Source organism: Apodemus sylvaticus, chromosome 12, assembly GCF_947179515.1.
Source record: "Apodemus sylvaticus chromosome 12, mApoSyl1.1, whole genome shotgun sequence".
Classification (NCBI taxonomy): domain Eukaryota; kingdom Metazoa; phylum Chordata; class Mammalia; order Rodentia; family Muridae; genus Apodemus; species Apodemus sylvaticus.
The window spans coordinates 93,650,537-93,676,555 of record NC_067483.1 but is presented as its reverse complement, the minus strand read 5'-3'; positions in this window follow the sequence as shown (position 1 = coordinate 93,676,555).

The window sequence follows — 26,019 nt, the reverse complement described above, 5'->3', positions numbered from 1 at the left end:
TCTTGCTGTTGAGAAAATCAAATGAGATCAAAGCAGTGGCATTTGCTTGTGTGCTGAAAAGACAAAAGAGAGAAATCTCCATTATCGTTTTATCCTTTATTTGACTTAGATCCTATTACTCCACTAAACAGTAAAGCAAATATGTTATTTGTTGGGCAGATGGATGGATGGATGGATGGATGGATGGATGGATGGATGGATGGATATATGGATGGATGGGTGCGTGGATGGATGGATGGTTGTATGGATGGATGGATAGATGGATGGATGGATGGATGGATGAATGGGTGTGTGGATGGATGGATGGATGGATGGATGGATGGATGGATGGATGGGGTGGATGGGTACGTGGATGGATGGATGGATGGATGGATGGATGGATGGATGGATGGATGGGTGCGTGGATGGGTGTGTGGATGGATGGGTGGATGGATGGATGGATGGATGGATAGATGGGTAGATACATGGATGGCTGGATGGGTGGATACATGGATGGATGATTAGAAAGATATGATACCTACTTTATCTATCTTCTGATTTCTCTTAGGTATCATGCCTAGGAACTATGAACCTTGACTTTAGCCTGGGTGTACATTGGATTGAGCAGAAAGTATCTTTAAGACCACAATATGGAAACCACACTTCTCAGAGCTATATAATAGCAACTCTGGAGGTAGAAGTCAAGACAGCATTTGCAATAGGGAGTGTGGCCAAAGGTGAAAAGTACATTGGCTGCTCCATTAGCTATGCTGTCGCCGTATGACTCTTTGACAATGCTACTTGGGAGAGAAGAGAAGAGGGTTGTTTTGGATAGTCATTGGAGGGGACACAGTCATTCATGATGGCAAAGGCACAAAGGCTCTGTGATAGTGACAGTAAGGTTCTCACAGAACCTTGACTGTCTCTGTAGTCAAGAAGCAGGGAGAAAGATCAACTCAATGGCAAGGAGGAATGTCACACAGAAGATCTGCACTTCAGAGGCCTACTTCTTCCAGCAAGGCCCTGTTTTCTAAAGATTCTACAGCCTCCACAAAACAGCACCACCCACTGGAGAGCAAGTGTTCCAACCATGACCCTGGGGGGGCATTTCCTATTCAAACCACAATAGGTCCTAATAATAGGTAATAGGCCCTAGCAGGACCTTTAGCCCCACACTCAGCAGGTGCCGCTCCTCTCTAGGACTGTAGACTCTTCTCAGTAAAGAATCATCATCTGTGGCAGGTTCTATTTATTTCATTTTGTTTTATGGTGGATCAGAGGCCTCAGACAATATATTTCACATACAATAAGAACTTAATGTTAAATTAAATGGAAGAGAATTATAAATTGTCATTGAGCCCCTGAGATAATTTTATTATTGTCATTCCAGTCAAAAAAGGCTTTCCACAGCTGGTTGTGATAAGATAATATAGTTAAAATTGAATGTTTGCCTCTTCTGAATATTTGAAGTTCTGGTTGTGAGTTTAAAATGTAGCAATGCCAATATATCTATAATAAAATATTCTCAGGATCAATCTGCTTGTAAGAATAAAACGATTCAGTAAAAACTGAATTTTTGCTTGTTCTGAATATCTAAACTATTGGCTGTGAATTTTAAAAGATACCAAAGTTAGAATATATCTTTTATTATAAAATGTTTTCAGTATCTATCTTCTAAGTCACACTGGGATGGTATTTTATTTAAAATTAATGAAAGAAAGATACATTCAGGTAACTGAATTATCCTGTAGATTCCACAAGAGTGAATGAATATGATCCCAATCCAAACTAGTTGGAGCCCACTTTCCTTTCTAAAATGTTTTTCCTGTCATACCCAGCTCTTGATATTACACAATTTCTGTTCTCTCCAGCTCCTACTGGCTGCTACTGTGATAAGTCTAGTAAAAAGTGTTATCAGGCATACTCCTCTCCCCAGTGATAACAGAGTTCTCCGAATCTGCTGGAGAAGGGAGCTGCTGCTTTAAGAGATGCACATGATTGACAGTTCATTGAGGATGAGTACAGAAGTAGGCTTTGCTCTTGGAATGATGCCCAGATTCTCACTCCCAACTGGTCCACCTAGGGAAGGAGATGCCTATGCCAAAACAAAGAGGCTTCAGAAATGTACTGAAACAGCTCTATCTCAGGCAGGAGACCAGGAATAAGATCCATTAGCTTCTCTCTATATATAAATTCATTCACTGTGTGTCACTAACTTACAAAAGCCATGGTGTGAATAAAAAATGTCTCCTACAGGCTCAAATATTTGGCCATGGTGTTCTCAAATGGTGGCTTTGTCAAGTTATAGAGACTTCAGGAGGTGGAGCCTTGCTGCAGGAAGTATCTCACTGGGGTGAGGGTTTGAGAGTTTAATATCTCACCCCTTCATAGTTCCCTTTCTTTTTCCTGCGTGTGGATAAGGATGTGATCTCTTGTTTCCCACTCCACATATCTGCTGTCTGGCCTCCCCTGCCATTATAGACTCTTCTGAAATGATAAACCATAACAAGCTATTTCTTCTCTAAGTTCTTCTTGGTCAAGGTGTTTTCAGCACAGGCAGACCCTAAAGAAATAATTTCAGGAGTCAGTCAACCTTACCAGAGTTTGAAATGGATTCTGTCAACTCCCTTTAAGATTGAGAAGAAGAGCAGGACCTGAAGGAAGTCTTGGTATCCTACGACTAGTACCTTCTGATATCCTGGATATAGGACAATGGCTCATCATGACACACTGAGAGACTGGGGAGTTGGAGCAGCATAAGGGAAGCAGTTTGTCTACGACTGTGCAGTCAGGTCCCAGCCCAGAATGACAAGCTTACTGACTAAGGCAGAGAACAGTATTCATAGCCCTGAGTGGATGATCATCACCTAGGTCGTATCCCTTCCCTCTTTCCCTTACCTTTGTCTTTTGGCACAAAAACTTAGCATGGCTTGACTTTGTCACATCTGGTGGTTGTTGGGCAATCCTGGATATTCTTGCATTGTCTACTGTAAATTACTAGTGTGGGTGGCAGCACTATACCCAGTCTATCAGAATTGAGGTGCTGACTAGCCTAGCAGAATCTGGTCATGGAGAGGCATAGCAAGCTGTTAGCTGGGATCCATTGATACCTGTTAACCTGGATCTGGACCTAAGCTGATTCAAGGGACCTTTGACTGTGAACTACTGAGGTTTTGTTTCATACACTGGATATTCTCCACAATAACCACCAAAAATTCAGCCCTCTTGGTGACCTCTGTGACTTTTATTTGTTAAAACTCTATCATTATGCCAGGGTTTCTGTTTCTTATTTTTCTTTTCTTTTTACTACTAAGATCCTAGCATTGGTCTGAAGGTTGGTGTACTGGGATATAACTGTATTATCCTATCCAGTTCTAAAGAGTGCCATGAAGCCGAATCTTCACTGTTAGACAGAAATCTGAGCCATCTTTGACATCTCAGAGATCTTGTTAACACAACCAGCTAACCCAAGGTAACCATTTCTGGGCTCTGTGCAGTGAATCAGAATCATTAGCTTGCTAGTGTTAACCTAGATAGTATCACATACTCCATGTATGCCCTAAATATGCTGAACAATGTCTCTAGTCTCTATGGGTGCCAGGATAGCCTCAGGTTAATAAGGTACCAACATACTTTTTGTATGTATCATATAACTTACATATATACACTATAACTTTCTATTATATCCACTTTGTTGGGTGTGAGACAGAGTATATTATAGTTCAAGCTGATCTCAAACTCACTGTGTATCCAAAAATGACCTTGGCCTTGTGACTCTCTTCCCTCTGCCTCCTGGGTGCTGGAATTATAAGTGTGTGCAAGCAGTTAGTTCATGTGGTAGTTCATAGTTCAAGGGTCCCAGAGCTTTGCTCACATTTCTCAGGACTCTGGAAAATGAGTAATATCCCAAGCTGCTATTTCTTCTTTGATCTACTAAGAAGTTATTTATCCATCTATTTCATCCATGTGATGTGATGTTCATAAAGTGTATATTTATGCCCCCATCCATTTCTCAGCATTCTTTCAAACACCATTTCTATGAAATCTTCAGTAAAGCTTTAAAGCTTTCTGCTACTCGGCCATGCCTTACACGTGGAGCTTCTCAGACTGCATTGGGAGATTTCATTCTTACCTCCAAAACACTGAGACCTCTTCAATAACTAGCTTAACCCTTAATGGGTCTTTCCTCACTCCCAGCTAAGACCATCTGTACCCTATTAAACATGTCCCTGGGGTAAGCTTCAGCATAGCATGGAGTGGAACCAGAATCCACCCCCATTCTTTTATCCAATCCCCTGCTCTAGTTTAAGACTCATGGGCCTCATATCCAAGTCTTTTATTCCTAGATACTCCTATCTTACCCTTTAAGGTTGAGCCTTCATATGACTGTTAATTTTGACTTAGTATTTGCCTCTACTTGAATGCCTTGCCCTTACACATTCTGGCCAGAAACACCCAGCCCAGCCTCCAGAGACTATAACTGCAGTCTTGCACATCACTCCAAGGCATTTTGACAGAGCAAATAAATGCATCTGATGTTTATGGAATTGTTCTGGTGAAGGAGAACAATGGCTCCTTCTCTGAAAGCTAGTTCCAGGTTTGTGTTCTGTGGTGTCCACAGTAAGATGTTTGCTGTCTAAATCATGATGTGATCAAGGAATAAAACCTAAGGTGAGAACATGTGAAAAACAAAGAACATTTCAGGTATTAAAAAGATGTGAGCCATAAGAACCAGTTGGAGAAATGCTCCGGTCATCCCTTCTCCCACATGCTGCCCTCACCTTCACACTGACCCCTCTGGGTTCCGCACATGCTGCAGTTTTCTTAGACCCTTAGGTATGCTATAAACTCTACCAGAACAGTTTCTATTGCATAGTTTTTTTCTTGATCATTTTATTTCCTCTTTCATGTTTCTGGCAAGGACCATCTCCTCCTGGAATTCTTTCTTAGCCCATAGCTGAATACAGTGCTCCTCTTGTTAAAGATACCTCTTGTTAACTTAATTTAAATTTCTGTTAGACTTTAAGTTCAATTCAGATAGAAAGTGGGAGTCTAGACATACATGCTTCTCACAGATCATGGTGCAGCCTTTATTTCATGCTCAGTAAGTCTTTGTTGAATGACTATATGAGCATCGATGATGTGTATCATTAACCAACTATGAGGTCATTCATAGGGAATATTAGTATGTAGAAAGAAGGGATCTAGCCAGGTAACAAACACTGGAGGGTAGCAGCAGGCAGTACGGCATCCTACACAGCATGAGTCTAGAAATGTGAGGCAATGAAGAAAGGATGGACAGGAAAGATGACAGACCTATAGACACAGAAAAGCTAGGGTCAGGTGGGCTGTGCACACTCTGATGGAGATACACCACCAAAGACTATAGCCAAGAATCTCACTGCATTGCTTCTATAAAGCAAAGGTGGTGGTAGGTAGCTAGTCTTGATAGGAGGCTAGTCATGAGGGAGGAGAAAGCTGCAGTTGCTAGTTTTTGTACACACTAGTCAGCTGCTCATAAATACTTATACTTGGACATAGGACAACCTTATCTTTCTGAATCTGGGGAAAGTCTTGCTTAGCCCAAGGGAAAGGTTTTGCTGACTTCTTATGAGTCTGATTGCTTTGTGCTAGAAAGGAAAGTAAGAAAATGAAGCTCCAGAAGATAAATGGTGATGAGCAGACAGACAAGATTAAAGATAGAAATTAAGATCCTGCCCCTGTGGGTGAGAGAATCAACAAGTCCATCGGTACCTAGATATATCGAGGGGAAAGCGACAGACTACATGAGCCAAAGGTCATCTAATAACACAGAAGATATCAGGAAGGGATGTGTTGTGAGAGATGTGTTGCAGTGTGTCCTCCTGTGCACCCTGATGTTGCAGCATAGGACTGAAAGCAAAGCATGGGGAAATATTTCTTTGTTTGGGTTTCAAGTGTTAAGAGGAGACTCCTCGATGTCTAGGGAAGCATGGCAGCAGGCAGGCAACCAAAGCAGAAAGCTGAGAGATCACATCTTAATGGCCTACAGGAAGCAACATGAGCTAACTGGGAGTAAGTGAGACTATACACACTCCAGTCCTGGCCCCAGTGATAGAGTCCCTCTAGTGAGACGCAACTTCCTAAATATTCTACAGCTTCCCCAAAGATTCACAATTAAAAGGAGAAATATACTTTATCTCACCATATATATATATATATATATATATATGTATATATATATATATATATATATATATATATAGTATGTGTGTGTGTGTATATATATACACACACATACATATATACATACATATACATGGTTGGAATGACCTTAGAGGTCATGAAGCAAGAAAATTCCTACAAGGCAGTGTGAGGGGCTGGGAGTCAGGGGTCAGGGGTCAGGGATGACTGTAAGAGACTTGAAGGGGGTAAGGAGGTAGTAGAACATGTGTGGTAAGACTATTGAGGGTTAAAGGCTAAATGAGAATTGGGGTGAGGGTATGTGGGGAAGAGGAGAGAGTTGGAGTGGAATTACCAAACTAAGGCCATATAAAAAACACTGATGGAAACCTACTACTCTGCATGTTAATTTAAAAAAAATATGAGTTCTTTTCTAAAGGAGTTTAAACATGGGTACCCTGTATCAGTAGACATAAGACACGGGTTATTAAATGAAAATCACATTGCCAGAGGCAAGTTACTTCACTGTGAGTTACTGATAGGCAATAGGGGAGAGTTGCAGGACACAGAAACCCAACAGGAGCCATTGCTGTTCTTGGCTGCCCACTATAAAAAGAGGGTAAGACTTTATCGATAGAGACAACATACGTGGGTTATGAGACACGAAGAAATCAAGCTAGGATTGGCTTGAAAACTTCCTACTTGCTGACTAACTTTCCACAGTGCCACAAGTTCTATGCAGGCCACTGAGAGAGAAAAATCATTGATGGTACCCCTTCAGCCATCCCTACCTGATACAATATTGACCTGCAAGATACAATATTGACCTTTCCAGCCAGATGTATTTACTAGTTCAAAAGTGGCATGAAGGTTGTGTAGAGCAAGGAGGAGCCAACCACTTTACTGTTGGATCTGAGGCCTGCTTCATAAGAAGGAATCAATGTCTGGATCTGTAAAACTTTCAGGAGTTTCCTAGGTGGGAAACTGGACATCATGTCAAACTTCTGTCTAGATATTTGTGTATACCTCTAGCCTTATCTTCCCCTCAACCTTGGCCAGGAAGACTTCTTTTGCGATGGACAGCATTTAATGCTAATAACTAGTCAATAGTGCTGAAATATGCTGCTGGATGGTTAGCCCTAAACTCAAAGTCTTTATCACCATCTCCACCCACCAAGCTCAGGAAACACCAAGGGAGAGGAAAGCTTGTGGGCACAGAGGTTGGGAGGGATGCCATGAAATAGTGGTGTTCTTACTAGCTTCATCTTGTGCAGATACTCATAGCTGAGGCGAGCTCGCACACTCAACTTTCCAGCCAGCAGCATTCATTAGACTTACTAGGTTTACAGGGATGGGGGACATGTTGTGAGTGTCTGGAGGAAGCGTGAAAGAAGTGTTGAGAGTGGATAGGAGCAAGGAACTTTGGATTCCCGTGTGGAACTGTCAATGATAAATAAAAGATGTTTTCAAAACAAAACAACAATCTCTACATACCTAAATGTGAATAGGTCATCGGACTGACCTTGGGGAAGCACAGGGGACCCTGACTCAGCTTCCTGATGGCTTCTGGGAGCTTCTGTAAGAAGATGAAACATTATTTCAACTGCAAATACCCAGAAATTAAAACTGTTTCAAATTAAAACCAACCAAAAAAGGAGTATCTATGCTACAGCTGAAAAATGAGCTATAAAAATTTATGTTCAGGATGTCTCCAAAAATATAAAGACACCCATCACAGAGGACAGGGGGTGTCATCTGTGAAAAATGAACTGAATCAGAGTAAGGACTTTTCACTTTAGCAGTAAATGAAAGGACTAAATGCCAAACCATAAGGGAGACTTGCATACCTTTGGGAAGAGGGACACAGGCAGAGGCTATTCTGCCCACTAAGTTCTAACTAGAATGGGGACATTTAATATCAGTATTGTGAGAGATGTCAGGGATCTTAGCTCACAACCCAGTGATGGTTATCCTGCTCTAAGATCAAGAATTGACAAATGGGACCTCATAAAATTACAAAGTTTCTGTAAGGCAAAGGACACTGTCAAAAGGACAAAATGGCAACCAATAAATTGGGAAAAGATCTTCACCAACCCTACATCCAACAGATGGCTAATATCCAATATATACAAAGAACTCAAGAAGGTAAACTCCAGAAAGCCAAATTACCCTATTAAAAATGGGGTACAGAGCTAAACAAAGAATTTTCACCTGAAGAATTTCAAAGGGCTGAGATGCACCTTAAGAAATGTTCAACATCATTAGTCATTAGGGAAATGCAAATCAAAGCAACCCTGAGATTTCACCTCACACCAGTCAGAATGGCTAAGATTAAAAACTCAGGAGACAACAGGTGTTGGCAAGGATGTGGAGAAAGAGGAATACTCCTCCACTGCTGATAGGATTGCAAGCTGGTACAACCACTCTGGAAATCAGTCTGGTGGTTCCTCAGAAAAGTGGGCATGACACTTCCGGAGGACCCTGTTATACCACTCCTGGGCATATACCCAGAGGATTCCCCGGCATGCAATAAGGACACATGCTCCACTATATTCATAGCAGCCTTACTTATAATATCCAGAAGCTGGAAAGAACCCAGATGTCCCTCGATGGAGAAATGGATACAAAGAAAACAATAAAAAAAAAAAAAAAAAAAAAGAAGAAGAAGAAGAAGCCAGCACTGGGCATCTGCTTCTGAGAACACAAGAAATGCTTGAAAGCTGGTCTGTAACAGCTGCATTGAAGGGACCGGAAACTGATAAACACACATTTTAGACCTTGATAACATCATTACTGGATTTATGGCAGGCTGTGGCACTGTATCTAAACCACTCTGGTGTAACAAAAGGTGTTTAAAAGGATAAATAAAAGAACCCGTTAAAACAATAGGGCAAACTCATTCCACACGTTTTAGGGGAAATAAAAACAAGATTAGTTAAGATGTAAGCTTTTTTAGGTCTCTTATGCCAGGTTTGATTAGGAAAAATTCACAATAGCAGTAAACGTTATTCTTCATAAGTAGGGAGGATTTTCAAAACCAGAAGGATGCAAGCAGAGAACACGGTTGAGAGAGCGGGCAGTCTTCTAGTTGCTTTGTTTAGTGTAGATACACTCAATATACTTGCATGGGAGTGAGTCATGCACCTGTATGCTTTTGTGTGTATGTGTGTGTGTGTGTCTAACTTGTGGTCTTATGTGTGTGTCTAACTTGTGGTCTTACAGTTAAATCTCTATTTTCTCTAATACTAATCTTATTACAACCAATTTTCCTCTTTGAGCTTCATTAAATATATCACAAGAAATCTAAATTTATAATTTAAGGCAACAGTAGAGCAACAAGTTACAAGATAAAATATCCATCATACCACTAAAATAGATGTTAAAGCTTGTAGATGCACTTGGTGAGCAGAGACAGCAGAAACTGAAGTCTGTGGCATAACCTAACGCATTTCTTCCCTGGAAATAAGTTCCCTAACTGAGGAGTGCAGACACAGAGGCCTGGAGGCTTGTGAGGGTTTCCAGGTCACAGAGTTTAGCACTTTGGCTTGAGTGGGGACCTCTGGGGGCTTTGCTCTCTCACCCTTTATGTTACATAGCCATTGCATGAGCAGACACATGCATGCAAACTGGTGAAATCTCAGTTCAAAGTATTTTTGAAAAGCACACTCTGTGAGAACAGGAGGCTGCACCTGACTGGCACAGGTTGGGGGAGACCCTAAGGGAAGCTAGGAAAGTCTTACCTGGAAGTGGATTTACAATTTGCTGAGGTGGGAACTTGGAACAAGACATTTCTTATAGAAATGTAAATCTATGCTGGTGTGAGATGGCATGCAACTATGGAGAGAAAGGTAATGAAGAGTTATCTATGATACTCAAAGCAGAGAGGGGGAGAGAGACAGAGAGAGAGAGAGAGAGAGAGAGAGAGAGAGAGAGAGAGAGCATGTGTGACATGAGTACAGCCACAAGCTTTGCTACCCAACCACTTTGTTCCATAATAATAGCCTGAGACTTCATTATGTATGAAAAAATGCCTAGGCTCTAAGCCTTGGCTCCTTCCCTAACTAGCTTGTAACTTACAATGCATTTATTCTAGTCTGTCTGACCCATGGTTGGTTACCTCTCCCCAGTTTCATGTGCCCAGTTTCTTCAGAGTTCAGGGTGAGTCTTGCAGCCTGACTCTTTCCCAGAGTTCCTATCTCTCTCCGCCAGATGCCCCACCTTCCATTTCCTGCCTCAGCTAATAGGCCACCAGCTTTTTATTGACAGGTGATGCTTCCACAGAATGCCCAAGAGATTTTCTCTCTCTATGAGTATGCAAGGATGTACAGACATGTGTAGAGAACAGAAATCAGCACTGGATATCTTCTTCAATCACTCTCTGCCTGATTTTTCTGAACCAGGTTCTCTCACTGTACCTGAATCTCACCAATTTGGCTGGAGTGGCTGGCCAATGGTCAGCAGAGACCCATCTAACCCCCTCTAGAACTGGCATTATGAGGGCTTGCCTCTAAGCCTAGCTTTTACTCAAACCCTCGGGCTTAGTAAGCACTGAAGTGGTTGAGCCATCTCCCAGACTGTGAATTAATTTCTTTTTGTAGTTTCTTGGAGATGAAGCGAGCATTCATTTGTCACATTAACCTCTGTAAAGTGTAGTAAAAAGCGTCCCACTCAAGCGCAAAAGACCATCTCATTAACGTTAAGAAAGACTAAACAACTGATTTTGCTTTGGAGGTAAATTTTGTCACCAGGGATAAAGTAAGCACCTGATCATTTCAAACTGAGCAAACAAGATAAAATATTGAACCAGGTTCATCAGTTGGAGGTACTGAAAATTAGGTTTAAAATTTGTTTATTATTACACATTAATTGAAGAGTTCTGGTCTTAGAAATATTCTGTCTTCTTAAGGAATGCAGATTCTATGCTCCTATAAACTCTCATGTCTTTTCAAAATCCCTGATTTTAAATCCTGTGAGCAACTTTTAATACACTGTGAAATGGCCTGTTTTCTCACAACCATTTAAGACTGGGTTCCTCTGTATCTCTTGTGCTCTCTCTTTGTTATAGTTTGTCTGTTTCTTTGTTTTCCAGAGACACAGAAGGCATGGAGCTGGGTGAGTGGAGAGGTGGGGAGGGTCTGGGAGGAGTTGGAGGAGGATAAAGAGGAGTCAGGGGAAGGGAAAACAGGGTCAAAATAGATTGTTTGAAAACACTTATTTTCAATAAAATTTCATCATCCATTAAAAAAGAAAACACGGGGTCTGTTTGAGTCCAGCTGTCCTCTGACTCACTAGCCCATGATGCAGAACTTGTAATACTCTTGCCTCCACCTCCCAAGCACTGTGACTATAGACACTGCCAGTGCCACTGTGCCCACTCATGAGGTTCTAGGGGAAGAATAAGGGCTCTGTACATGCCAGGCAAGCCTCTCCCAACTGAGCTACATCCTCAGCCCAGATCCGTTCAGGCTGGCCTTAAAGTCATGATCTTCTTGCCTCTGTTTCTAAATCTCTTGCTACTTATACCACCATATTAAATATTATAATATTTAATAAGCATCAAAATACAGATAACACCACAGTTAAGACAAATTGTTAAGATAATTAAGTATCAGTTCATTAAGCCCAGCCATTAACATTTTAAAATCTATCAGTTATTATGTTTTAAAACGCTAAGAGCTTTATATCATTTTTTCCTAGACATGAGATTATATTCTTAGTAAAACAGTTGACATGCTTTGAAGTCTCTTCTAAGAAGACAGAACAGTTAATGTTCTGGTACAAGGTTGGTGCCCATAATTAAATGAATTAAACAGTTGATACTGAGATTTAGCAAATTCGGTTTTTCCTTCCCATCACTCCCTGAAAGTCTGCCAACACACCACTCCTATTTAACTCACTGATGTTTGCCTGGAATGAAACTGGACCTTGGTTTTGAGAGCGAGATGTGGGATGTGCTATCTCTCTCTGGGTTCTCAGAGTATTTTAAATAGGCTTGATTGCCCCAGCCGCCCTTGCTGCCGAGTCTTCCAAGAGCCGCGCAGCCTCTAAGCAGGAACTCTTGGGTTTGCTCTCCTCATTAACCATCTCTCTGCTGATGATCAGTCTGGGCATAGAAAACAGAATCTGGGTTATTTCTGTCCCTGGAAAGCTCCCAGTTAACAATTCATAGGCACTTCACCAACCACTTTTCAACCCCACCTCCTACACTCTCTGCAGTTGTCCAATAGTAATAATGACAACAATAACAAGCAAAATCCAACCTCTTGTCTGATTCTCTCCACAGACTGGGAGTTAAAGAGCTCCACCCAGTCACTCTGCAGAGCTGCCCCTTGGTTGGTCCCCGCTGTCCTAGCACAGACTCGAGCTGCTGGTACCCACAAGTGGTTTCTATGACACTATCATCTCTCCAGAGAGATGGACCAGTCAGAACATATACTTCTATGACTACCAGTTTGCCTAGATGCCTACTAAGGTCAGACCTTGTCAAGCTGTTTTGCTATAACAAAATACTACGAACTAGATGGTTTATTGTAGAAGATCTGTTATCTAACAAAGGTCTAAATGCTGGTTCATAGTGTCTTCTTGTATCTAAGGCTGAAGGAAAGTCAAGAAAACATCTCTCCCAGCTCTCCTTTATTACATTATATCCTATTTATTGCATTCTATTCCCACCTTTAACCCTATTACCTTAGTGTTATATCCCAATCCTGCCTGTGAACCTAGGTAGCAGCATATTTACACATATTCTTTGAATCCCTCATTGTCTCTTAAAACTCAACTGTTTTTTATGCACAAAATATATCTATTCCATCTCACCAGCTCTGACTTCAACCCTCATGTTGGATCCAGCTTCTCATTTATATATTACCTCAATTAGACATGGATAACAGAAGGGCATGATTCATCTAAGACACATTTATCTTCAGCTATGAGCCTGTGGAGTGAAACAAATTGAGTGACTCTGAAATAGGGTGGTGACAGCAAGCATAGGATTAATGTTCCCATTCCAAAAGGGAGAAAAGTAAAGAAAAACAGGGGTAGCTAGTTCTAAGCAAGTCCCCAACCTAATCAGGTAAACCCCATGAGGCTCGAAACCTAGAGAATAATAAACTTTGGTGTGACCTTTGGTCTTGCTTTCTAGGACTATTAGAACAGCACCCTCTATTTAGGCTGACCCTTACTCACAGCACAGTCTTCCACCGAAGATTACCCAAGCCTTGGTTTTCTTCCAGAGAAATGGTCCTGGTCCATTGTGTCTCTGAATTACCACATATGCCACCTAAAGAGATTCACATGCAGAAGCTGTATCTATCATAGGACCTTGCCTAATGGATATCATTAATCTATGATGTTACTTTTGATATAGTATTGAAATGAAAAGGAAGTTGGTCCTTCCAGGAATCCTGGGCCAATGTACACTTGTGTGGAGTAAAGTATAAGAAACTTACATGTGTGTACTAGGTGGGTTTGTGTGTCGACTTGACACAGGCTGGAGTTATCACAGAGAAAGGAGCTTCCATTGAGAAAATGCCTCCACGAGATCCAGCTGTAAGGCAGTTTCTCAATTAGTGATCAAGGCGGAAGGGCCCATTGTGGTTGGTGCCATCCCTGGGCTGGTAGTCCTGGATTCTATAAGCAAGCAAACCAGTACGTAACATCCCTCCATGGCCTCTGCATCAGCTCCTGCTTCCTGACCTGTTTGAGTTCCAGTCCTGATTTCCTTTGGTGATGAACAGCAATGTGGAAGTGTAAGCTGAATAAACCCTTTCTTCCCCAACTTGCTTCTTGGTTGTGATGTTTGTGCAAGAATAGAAACCCAAGGTATATAAATCACCTTATCTGTAAGTTTGGACAACACCATGCTTGTACGAAATGCACTGTGAATCCACTCACCCTCCAGTGACCTCTAAACCCCCTTGCACTTCTGCTGACACAGTTTCTTTTTCCCAGCTAATTCCCCTCCTATGCTCACACCACAGTGATAGAGGAGCTGAGATATGCGTGTTTGTGGGCAGAAGTCCAAAGGGAGGAGGTACTAGAGCACACTTGGGAAGAAAGTGCTTAAAGGCAGAGGGAGATAAAGAGCAGGGAGCAGTAAGAGTTTAGGGAAGTCCACAGAAAGCTAAAGATGGAAGGAGAGGCCATATAGAAACTAATATATAAGCTAAATCTTCCTGTGTGAGAGGGAAACTCAAAGTAATTTTAATTTGTATTTCCATGGTAAAAATGTGGAACCCTTTTATAAGTGTTTAATAACTGTTGTTACTTCTATGAGAACACTTTAGTACCATAGACTATTTTCTATTGAGATATTTGTTTTATTGAGGTTTGGATTTTTGGTTATTTGTATGTTCTACATATAAATTCTCTGCCATTCATAAAGCTAGTGAAGATCTCCTTCCATCTAGTAGACTGTTGTATCATGCAATTGACTATTTCCTTTGCTAAACAGACCCATTTTAATTTCATAAAGCACCATTTTGTCAATTGTTGGTCATATTTCCTGGGCAACCAGAATCTTATTCAAAAGGTCTTTACTTTTACCCATGTCTTGTGGTGTACTTTCTGCTTTTGTCTGTAGCTGTTTCAGAATTAAAAACCTTAAATCTATGTGAATACACAAAAGATACCAAATAGAAAAGCAGTCCTCAGTAAGAGAAACACTGCTGAAGACTGAAGAATACATTTTTACAAATTATACTACAGAGATATAGTAACAAAATAAACTTGGCACAGAACAAACACATGCATTAATAGACTAGGATAAAAGATTCTATTTTGTAAGCCTGTGTGACTACAGCTACCTATGGATTTTTTCTTTTTCTCTTTCTTCTTTTCTTTCTTTCTTTCTTTCTTTCTTTCTTTCTTTCTTTCTTTCTTTCTTTCTTTCTTCTTTCTTTCTTTCTTTCTTTCTTTCTTTCTTTCTTTCTTTCTTTCTTTTAAGATGCCAAAATACACAATTGATAAAGAACAGTATCTTCACGGAATGGTGTTTGGAAAGTTGGATACTTACATGTAGAAGAATGAACGGTGAAGGTCTCTCACCCACCACAAAGCTTAGCTCTATAGCGTAGCTTCAAGTAACATAGCTCTATAGCACAGCTTCTTCTTCTTCTTGCACAGTCTAACATTGCTCAACCAGGGTCTTTTGTACTTCCATTTTTTTAAAATATTCCTTTGAAGAGTGTCATGAGAATTTTGATTAGTATTGCACTGAATCTATACCTTACATTTGGCAGTTCAGTCATTTTCATGATATTGATTCTTTCAATCTAGTGTCTTCTTTAATTTCTTCAGAGATTTTAACTTTCACTGGAGAGTCTTTCAACTTCCTTTCTTAGATTTATTCCAAGTTAAGTATTTTGGCCTATTGTAAATGGATTATGTTATATATGATCTATTTCTTAGTGTGTTTGTCATTTGTACACAGAAAGGCTACTTACTTTTATATGTTAATTTTGTGGCCCATCCACTGTAGCAGTTATCTGTCTAAGGTAGTGTTTGAGGCAGGCTCTCTCACTAGGATTACCATTTTGGCTGGACTGATTGGCCAGCAAGCCCTTGGGATCCTCTTGTTTCTGCCGCTCCAAGCCCTGGGATCCTAGGGGAGCATCGCTATCACGAAGCTTTTATGAGGATCTTGGGGACTAAGCTCACGTCTTCATGATCCTGAAGCTATTACTTTACAAATGAAGCATCTCCAGAGTTCCCCCTTTCTGTTCATGGTGTTGGAGATCTAATTCAGGCACGTGTGCTTACTAAGCATGTGCTACAACTGAGCTATACCCAGGTAGTCTTGGTATAGAGTCACCTTTATAGGCTTTAGTGACATTAGAATTAGTCACCAGAAAACCTTTAATTGCCAATGACAAACCAAGCATAGTTAACCCAGTTTTCTTTGCCCCGTGGAAGACCACTAGAAGAAATGCTGAATTAAGGATTTATAGGGAAGATAGTTTCCAAATATCTTGAGAGTGAACATGATTATCTTCTGAAATATACTGTTACATGAATACTAACTGTGTAATTTACATCATTTCTACAGATTTCCTCTAATAGAGTCTTCCCTACCTTAGAAAACCAACTCCAAGAAAAAAAAAAACCTACAGTACTACATGTAATTAAAGTGTGGTTAAAAATATAACATACATCCAATTTTATAATAACTTAACACAGGGGCATGTTCCGTGCAGTCATGATCCACATACTTTATTTATTTTTAAATCTGCCTCAACCCTAGGCATGTAAGAAAAGTGCTTTAAACAAAACTAAATAATGATAAATGAATCCAAAGAATATGTTCCCTTAAAATGATTTAAATTCAATGTACTGAATAACTTCAACCTCAACAGTTCAGATTTTAGCTTCTTTGTAATTGGTCCAAATTCCCTAAGGTTTTAAGTATATTTGAATTATTCTGTGATGAATTTGATTACTTGAGATTAAAGAGCTAGATTGGTAACCTCATTGTAATACATTGCAATGATCTGGGCTCCACACAGCATATCAAAATGAGACAGTGAAGGAATTGAGAAAACACACTGTTACAGAAGAATAAACTGGAACAGGCTCACTAGAAAATGTTCAAATATTTTGCTGGATTTGGGTTTTGTAAAATTCTTAAATATGTTTGGCCTAACACGTTTCCCTTTAATTCCCTTAATATGCCCTGTGGATTTCCACAGAAATTTGAACCATATGTTTTGGATTCGTTTATACTTAACTCATCAACATGTTTGGGGAGAATAACGTGAAGCACAAAAGCCTCACGAACACCCTCTGTGGGTTCTTTCATTTTATGGTAAACAACTGGAGCCCAAATCCAGAGATCCTGGGTCTTCATTTAATACTCAGACTCCATCAAGAACAAGGGAGCTCTTAACTGGACCGGGCACACTTTGCCTTTGACGGTGCCTTGCTCCAAATCTCGCAGCTGGGAGGAATTATTTTGATAGTTCACTCTGCTCTTGTCACTTTCGCTTTAGAGAATGTAAGTAAGTCTTTGATGCTGTAACACTTGTGCAGTCCAAGCTCAGCGGCACCCCATCAGCTCTGTTTGTTTTTGTACGGATAAAGGCTGCACCTGCTCAGCTTGCTCTGCCACAATGCAGAGAATTAAGCAAAGCACGTTAGAAATCGTGTTCACACCCTACCAACTATAGTCTGTGTGTGCAGAGAGAAGGGGACAGAGACAAAAATTGCTACCTGGCTTCCTCTGGTGTCTGTTTGAATGCGTAGAAAATGATTTAATGGCTGCTTTTACAAGTTGATTATTCTCGCCTGACTCCACATCATAGATATGGCATGGGACTAGACTGCTCTATTTCCTCCCTCTGTCAGCTTTGGGGAACGTACCCTAAGATCCACGACTAGGTGTTTAATGGCCCGACATGATGACCACCGGCTGTTTGTTCTCTGCCATCTATCACTTTGCAGAGCGTCATTTCTCTCAGTAAGATGGCTGGCACCTCGGTGGTTAGACCATTAGAACTCACTCCTGGTTCTGTTTCTTCCTCATGGACTTCCTCCAGCAGCTGCCGATCTCAGCCTCTCTGACTCTGTAATCAGTAAGGATAACTGCTTACACTGCTTTGTCCTCTGCTCAGTCCCACCACCTCCTCCATGACTGAACTTTAGTCCATCCCTGGTGCTTCTGAAAAATCCTTTGGAAACAAGACCTGGGGTCTGAAAGCATTCCTTTCCTTCTGCTTCCCACTGCAGATCAGAGGGAAAAGAAAACAAGAAAAAAAATCCCCTGGCTTAGATGCATATGTAATTTCTGTATAAGAAATGTAAAAACAGAGGATTAGCACACTGAATGAGAACAATCCAAAGGAAACTCAGCAACTCTCCCGCGAATTAAAGATAGATGAACCAGGTATGTATACTATGTAGACAAAGAACAAAAAGGTCATTTTTCAATCCATAGCATAAAGTCTACCATCTGTTTTTCACAAAGAAAAGTCTTGATTATTTCTTTTTTTTTTTTATCAAAGTAGAGTGGAAAATGTAAGGGGTTGAGGGGGTTGTGTGTGTGATTACAGCAAAGGAAATTACAGGAACAGGCCTGAGCACTTTATGTAGTAAACATTCCTGGCCCAAGGTGTTGCAGAAAATAAGGCACCAGGGATGGAAGTATACTGTCCTCCACTTATAATCATTGAGAACTGTTACGTCCCCGTCTCCATAAATCATTCCACCCTATTAAAATTAGATTCTGTGAGGTCCCAGTTCTAAATAGGGAGAACAGAGTTCTAGAACATTGGTAAGTTATTGTTATTAGCTTTGTCTTTTACAAAAAATAATTTTAAAATATATTGTATAATATGATTAAAAATACTTCACTGCGCAGGTAGATATTATTCACATGACACACCACAGTGGGAAGATGGCATCAGAAACCTTTTGGTTATTGTCTGTTTTGTTTTAATAAAGAGTTGTCAAATCAGAGCCTGTTTGAGGCCTACCCACACACCTGTCAAAAAGTACCCTGGACTTGAAACCCTGAAGCTGAGGCTCAGACTTCTCATCACTCAGCTGCCTTCTGTTACAGAACTTATTTTGATCTCTGGTTCTTTTTCTCTTTTCTTTTGCTGAAGTGCTAGGAATTTGTGTATACGGGGCAGGCACTCTCCTCTTAAGCTATATTTCCAGATCTACTTTTTTATAGCAAGGTCAAAGAAGACATTACTGGAAGCCCATCACAAGAATGCCAGTTAGAGCTTTATGCATGCTTATTAAAAATTGAAACTTCAGGGCTAAACCCTGTCAATTAAGTACTTGCCATGTGTCTTAGGGTTGTATTGCTATAAAGAGACACCATGACCAAGGCAACCCTTATAAAGGAAAACATTTAACTGGGGCTGGCTTACTGTTTCAGAGGTTTAGTCCATTGTTATCGTGGTGGGAACATGGTGGCATATAAGCAGACGTGGTGCTGGAGAAGGAGCTGAGAGTTCTGTGTCTTGATCTGAAATCAGCAGAAGGAACTTGTCTCAATACTGAGCGTAGCTTAAGCATATATAGGAGACCTCAAAGCCTGCCTCCACAATCACACACTTCCTCCAACAAGGTCTCACCTCCTAATAGTGCCACTCTCCACAGGCCAAGCATTCAAACTCACGAGTCTGTGATGCCCATGTCTATTCAAACCACCGTATTCCACTCCCTGGCCCCACAGGCTTGTAGCAAAATGCATGTAGTCTAATTTCAAAGTCCTGATAGTCTATCACAGCCTCAACAATGTTTAAAAGTCCAAGGATTAAAGCCTCTTTTGAGATTCATGCCATCTCTTAACTGCAATTCCCTAAAAAAAAAAAAAAAAAATCAAAGAGCAGATTACATACTTCCAACATATCATGGCACAGGACATACAATACTGTTCCCAAACATAAGGAAGAGAGCACAGTGAGAAAACACTGTGGACCGAAGCAAGACTGAAAACCATCTGGGCAAACTCCAAACTCTGTATCTCCACGTCTGATGTCAAAATGCTCTTCAGATCCTTCCAACTTCGCTGACGGCAGCACGTGTCTTTTCTTTGGCTGGTTTCATTCCCTGTCAGCAGCTTTGCATGTGGCAGGTATCCCACAACTCTGGCATCTCTAACATCTTGAGGTCCCCAATGAAGTCCGGGCTTCACTTTCGTTACTTCATGAGATGGCTTCTCTTGGCCTTCATGCAGGGACACCCTTGCCACATATCTGGCCTCAGCAGCTTTTCCTAGTCACAGAGGAAGATATCTTGATGAAGCTGGACCATGTAGCTGAAGCTGCCAGTTTCTGTTTTCTGGGGCTGGAGTGTGGTCTCCTTGTTCAATTACATCTTCAGCAGCTTTCTGCTCTCAGTGGTTTCCTTCTCTGCCTACTCATGGCTGTTATGAAACTTGATCTGTAGACCAGACTAACCTTGAACTCAGAGATCTGCATGTCTGTGTCTCCTAAGTGCTGGGATTAAAGGCATGTACCATGACACATGGACCTAAGCTTTTCTTTAATTCCTTTTCATTATAGATCTTTATAAGCATGGCCACTATGCCTCAAGATCTGGATTAAAGGTGTGTGTGTGTTGATCCAGATCAAAACTTGGATCTCTCTTCCTGCCTTAAGATTCAGATTATATGAGCCCTCCATTTCTGGACTGTAGTTCATCCCAGATATAGTTAAATTGACAAGCAAAAAAAAAAATAGCCATCACAGCACACAAGCATGCAAATCTGCCTTTAATGCCTTGAACGAGTGTGTGATGTCATATACTTCTAATCACAGTGCTAAAAATTAGAGATCAGTAGATTCTTATGGTCATTGGCCTGCCAGCTTAGAGAACCTAAATGGAAAGTTCCAAATGAGAGCTCTTGACTCTATAAACAAGATGTATGGAACCTGAGAAATGAGCAAAGACTGTCACTCAGGGGACTCGAGGTTTCAGTGTATGAGGGAACAGAAATTGAAGTGCCCTGGGATTTGAATTTGAAGATTCATGAGGCAAATTGAGAATTTCATGTGGACCTAAGAGGAAGATTACAGTTTATGAGAAATGTCAATTGTGCTTTTCTTCACCATGGGCGACTGGAGTGTCAGAACTGAGAATTTCTTATACATGTGAGTGCTGAATCAAGTTATACAAGAGTTACCAAAACAGAAGGAAAGTGAAAATAGTGACTCTATACTGTGTCATCTTGATGGGCCTGGAGTGGTGTTTGTGAGATTTCTGGAGCAATAGGGCAATCCCTCTCTTAGGCTTGGCCTAGAAGGATAGCCCGGACCACCGCTGTAGCGCTTTCCTTCAGCTTCTTGGGACAGGAAGGACTATGGCCCACTCACTTGCCCTTCTCCCATACATCAGGGTCTTGTCTGTCTTCCAGGGTTCCATCCACCAAAGACTTAGTCCTCGTGGTGATGTAACTGAGATATGATGGGACATTTGAGATGTGTAGCCTCAGTGGAGGTCTTTAGGTGAGTGACTAAGAGGCCTTGGAAGATGACAAGAGGAACACAGGACCTTCCATTTGCCATTTTATCGTTTATTGTGCCTTGCTTGTTTTGCTGTCTGGCAATGAGATGAGGTATTATGCTTCATCACATCTCCCAAAGAAAAAGTCAAGCAACCATGGGTGAACCTTCCAAAATGGTGAGCCAAATAAACTTTTTTTTTTCAAGATAATGACCTGAGATGTTTGTAATAGTGACAGAAACTCACATAATAGCTACATAATGGTGGTGACACCTAGTTATCACTACATGAGACATGCCATGTGTGTTTTACAATTGTCTTAGTCTCAGTAAGACTTGAGCAGTGCCTATCTATGCAACCAAGAGAACAGAGCAGTTGGGAAAGGAGCTTTACTTATGTTACTGATACGGACCACACACTTCACAAAATCTTCTGCAAGCCTTTCCTGACTGCCCATTTCATGCCATACCCCAGGCTAATCGCTGATGTGTGATGCCAGTCTGTCAGACATATGGAGAGAGCATAGAACTGGGCTCTATGAAAGAACAGAAAGAAATCAGCGCATATCCTAGCCACGAGAGCCGGTGAACTGACTCGGGCTATAAAATCCATCACTGTTCTGAGGCCTGAACAAATCCTGAAGGCAAGCTTTAACCAAGTCCCTTTCCCCTAACTCCACAGGACAAATTGTGTTCCAAAATAAATCATTAAAATCCGATTGACAAAAGTTAAAAAAAAAATATGAACCAAAATCTAGTTCTCAAGATGAATACGTCAGTACAACCCAGCATGTATTTAAAATGAAAATGTGAAGTATTCCCATCAAGAAGCTTCAAAGTTCAATGAGTGAAGTTGTTTGACCCGCCTGGCAGCAAAATAAATACAACGGGTGGTCTGTTTCAGGCCCCTGTCCAAGTCCAATCACATTACATTTTCATAGTCTCAACATTTAAAAGCCACGTCGCTGTTGTGTCAACAGTCGCATATGGGAACATCCCCCCAAACACATGGCAACCAGCACGTTATGCAAACATGTTTGCTCCACGAGCCAGAGTTGCCGGTCTCGTGGAAATGGAATCTTACGGAGTGGCAGGAGGATCTGTGTGTTCCAGCTCAGAGCTCCTTCATTTGAAACAGCACCTGAGTGGGAAGAGGCGGATCCACTCTGTGAACAGTCAGAACGGTGAGCATCTCTTTCCAGATCAGGCGAGGGCGTGGGGGCTAAACTGCCCGGCCTCTGGCTGCGAAACCACTCTGCTTCTCATACTGGATGCTTAGCTTGATTTTTTCATAGCACTGAAGACTGAGATACAATTAGTATGTGCCCACTAATACCTCCCCCTTTTCATGATTCATAAAGCAAGAAATATAGGACAGAAAACTTAAACTGAATCCATAAGCTGGCCACCATGGATTTAAATTGATTGCTTAATCTTTATAAACCAATTTTATAGCCTAGAACTATGTGGAGATCTATTGAAGAGGTTTTAAGAGATGTCTAAGAGGATTACAAGTTATAAACAGTGTACAAATGTATTAGTATTATTCATAAGAATCACTTCCCCCCGCTGGGATTAAGAATCAGTGGGGAGTGGTAATTGCTGCCAAACCAGATGACCAGAAGCCTCTCCGTGGAGCCAGGTGGTGGAAGGAGAGAACCCGGTCCTGAAGGTTGTCCTCTCCCCTCCATGATGTACTGGGATAAGATTGCCCATGTGCATGCACACACACATAAAAGAATTTAAAGAATCACATTCAACTAAATTTTCTAGGGAAGAATAAGGACGCTCATCGAAGGTGTGGCTGGGACGTGACTTCAGAGCCAGGGTTTAGTGAAACTTTCTGTTTTCTGGTCCAGCGACTTCCTAGGCAGCGCCTGGAAATAAACAGATGTTGACAAAACACTCTCCTCTACTCAGGAAGCCACAGATAACTTGAGCTCCATATTTCCCACAAATGTCCAAATCCTAGTGTACCTGCTGGCTTTGCAGATTCGGCAAGCACGTGCAGGCCTATGGCACTAGTGTTATGTGCTGCTTCCATATTGGCTACTGGAGGACAGCTTTTGAGTAGAAAGTTGAATATGAATTGCATCCTTTCTTTGGTCCTGTCTAGAATATGAAACGTTATGCTTTAGCCTTCAGGGTGTGGCTTGCTTATTCTTTCACATTTATTAAAAAGTCAGGAGACCGTGGAGACACACAAGGCCAAGGAGCTTGCTGCAAGTTTATCCGGTAAATCCTCTCTGGGACACAAAGATCCCAAGGGAGGACTCCCCGCCAGACCACTTCCTGTATTACATCCTGGGGCCTCCACATTTCTTGGCCTCTCTCTCCAGCAAGCCCTTCTCTTTACAGCTGGTCTGGCTGACAGTTTTCAAATTAAAATAATACATGTCTGAGACATTTAATCACCACTTGTTTTGAGTTGAATACTGTCCGTGTCCTTCAAATGGATGCCTCTCTCCCAAATGCCCAAATACCACAAATCGGTCACTATTTGGATAGGTTCAGTGTCTTTGCTAATGGAAGCAGATTGGGAATCTCAAGTAGAGGTGATCTAGGATTTAGAGGAGGAGCTGCATCAGATGAATGGGGTCCTTATGAAAAGCAAGCGGAGGTTTGGGCGCAGAGATGCGGAAGAACCCGAGATACAGAGAAGAGTATGACGTGACTACAGATGCAGCCACTGCCGTGATGCGTAATCCCTGTAGCATCATGGCCTGTGCAAGGAGAGAACGTGCATCTGTACACTTGGTCTTTGGGGCCAGGAGGGACCAGCTGACACTTGGCTTTCGGGGTTCTAGTCCCTAGGTTTGTGAATGAAACTGTCACGTTCTAGTTCTGTGAAAATAAAGGAAATATTTTAGGGGAAAAATTGATAAATGTCTGTCATATTTCCTACATGAAGGAACTATTTCAGAAATTGTCTTCCCTACTCTTAGTAACTGCTCATCAATCTTGTCTGGTCCAGTTATAAATCTACTGCATAGTAAATTTCATTTAAAATATCCATTCATCCACATTTTCCCCAAAACCTGAGTAAGCAGGAATCATTAACTAATTAACAGTTTTCATCAAGTCCATGCATACCCTGTTGAGTATATTCTCCTGGATAAACACAGGAAAAGACCCTGATTTTTAACTTACAAGGAAGAAGAAAAATGCCTTCAAAATTTTTAAGCTTGGCAATCAAAGGCAGCGTCCTCTGCAGGGTGGTTGCTACTCACACACAGCTGTGGCTGAACAAAAATCAAGGTGTGATTAAATGGTCTTTTCCTATTATCGTCTCTTGAAAGTGTTCGGTTGGAGCACAGCCATTGTTCACAGAATCTGCTCACCAGAGTCCACTACTCCAAAGGACCAACCCTTGTCTTCTCTATGCCTTAAAAAAGTCAGCTACTGACCCTCACTCCACAGCCTAAGGCTTTTCTGCATGTAAGTGTAGTTAAACAAAACATGACAGAAACTCTGTGTGCTTTACACATCCTGTGACTTCCTGCGAGGCATCTTTTCCCATAGCACAAACAAGCAGCATCAGGGGGAAGCCCTTCCCTCCTTGGCTCTCTTGTTTCTTCAGTCTTCAGTCAAAAGATTCTCTCTCTCTCTCTCTCTCTCTCTCTCTCTCTGTGTGTGTGTGTTTCTCTCACACACACATACTTGCATGCATGTATGTAGTGTATATGTGCAATATATGTGTATGTATATATGTGTGATGAATGTGTTTGTGTGTGTTTGTGTGTATTTGTGTGTGAGAGAGACAGAGAAAGACAGAGACAGAGAGGTCCAGTTCAGATGTTTCCTCGCTCAATTATTTCTCCACTTTATGTTTATATTTTTGAGTCAAGGTCTGTCACTGAACCAGAAATTTATTGATGGCTGAAACAGCTGGCCCCTGAGCTGTAGACATTTGTGCTGGGATGACAGGTATCTAGAATTTCCAAGGCTGCAGAGGGTGCAAACTCAAACCCTCATGCTTGTCCAGAAAGCACTTTAAAGACTGAGTCATCTCCCTATACCTTCATGCTGCCTTCTCTTGCTTGAAGCTGTCTCCATTAACCTCACTGCCTGAGTCTTTTGATGAGCCTCACAGCACTGCAATGACTGCTGGGGTTTCTGTCACATAACTGTCAAAAGCAGTACGCACCTTGTGACATCCCCAGCTCAGTGTTCCCTCGTGGTTCCAGTCTCGGTCACAGTAGAAGACTGTCATTCTATAAGACCATTTCCTACTGTCTATTCTTAGGGAGATACATCTGTTTCCCTTAACGGAGGCACACAGCTTTGCAATTGGTCACTTCACTTGCTTTGGATCCAGATGTCTTTTCTCATGGTTCATGAAGACTCTTTCAGTGTCTTCTTCCTCTTTGGTGTTAAGCACAGATCAGCCTCCTATCCTGCCCTTGCTAATCTGACCTAGCACACATACCTTCCCAGAGGAAGCCTTGGAATGCGGCTCTTGCTCTCCCTCCTATGAGTCTCTGTGTCCCTTTTCAAACCTCACTTCCTGTTCTTCTGCTTCTCTCAATATCTTCTCCACACCAAACTGTTTCAGAAACTATTATAGCAGCTGTTTTAGAACTGTTTAGAAAGCCCTGCATCTTTGCCATTTTTTGATTTAATTCTTTCCTTGTAGAGAGTACACAGCACAATAATAGTCCAAACCCCATTCCCCTCCTGGTCCACTCTCTGACTGTTCCACATCTCATACCTCCTCCCTGGCCCCCTGTCTCCACTAAGATGTCCCCATCTACAACCCCCTCCCCACCAGACCTCTAAACTCCCCGTGCCTCCCATCTCTTGAGGATTAGGTGCATCTTCTCTTACTGAGACCAGACCGAGCAGTCCTCTGCTGTATATGTGTTGGGGGCCTCATATCAGCTGGTATATGCTACCCAGTTGGTAGTGTAGTGTTTGAGAGATATCA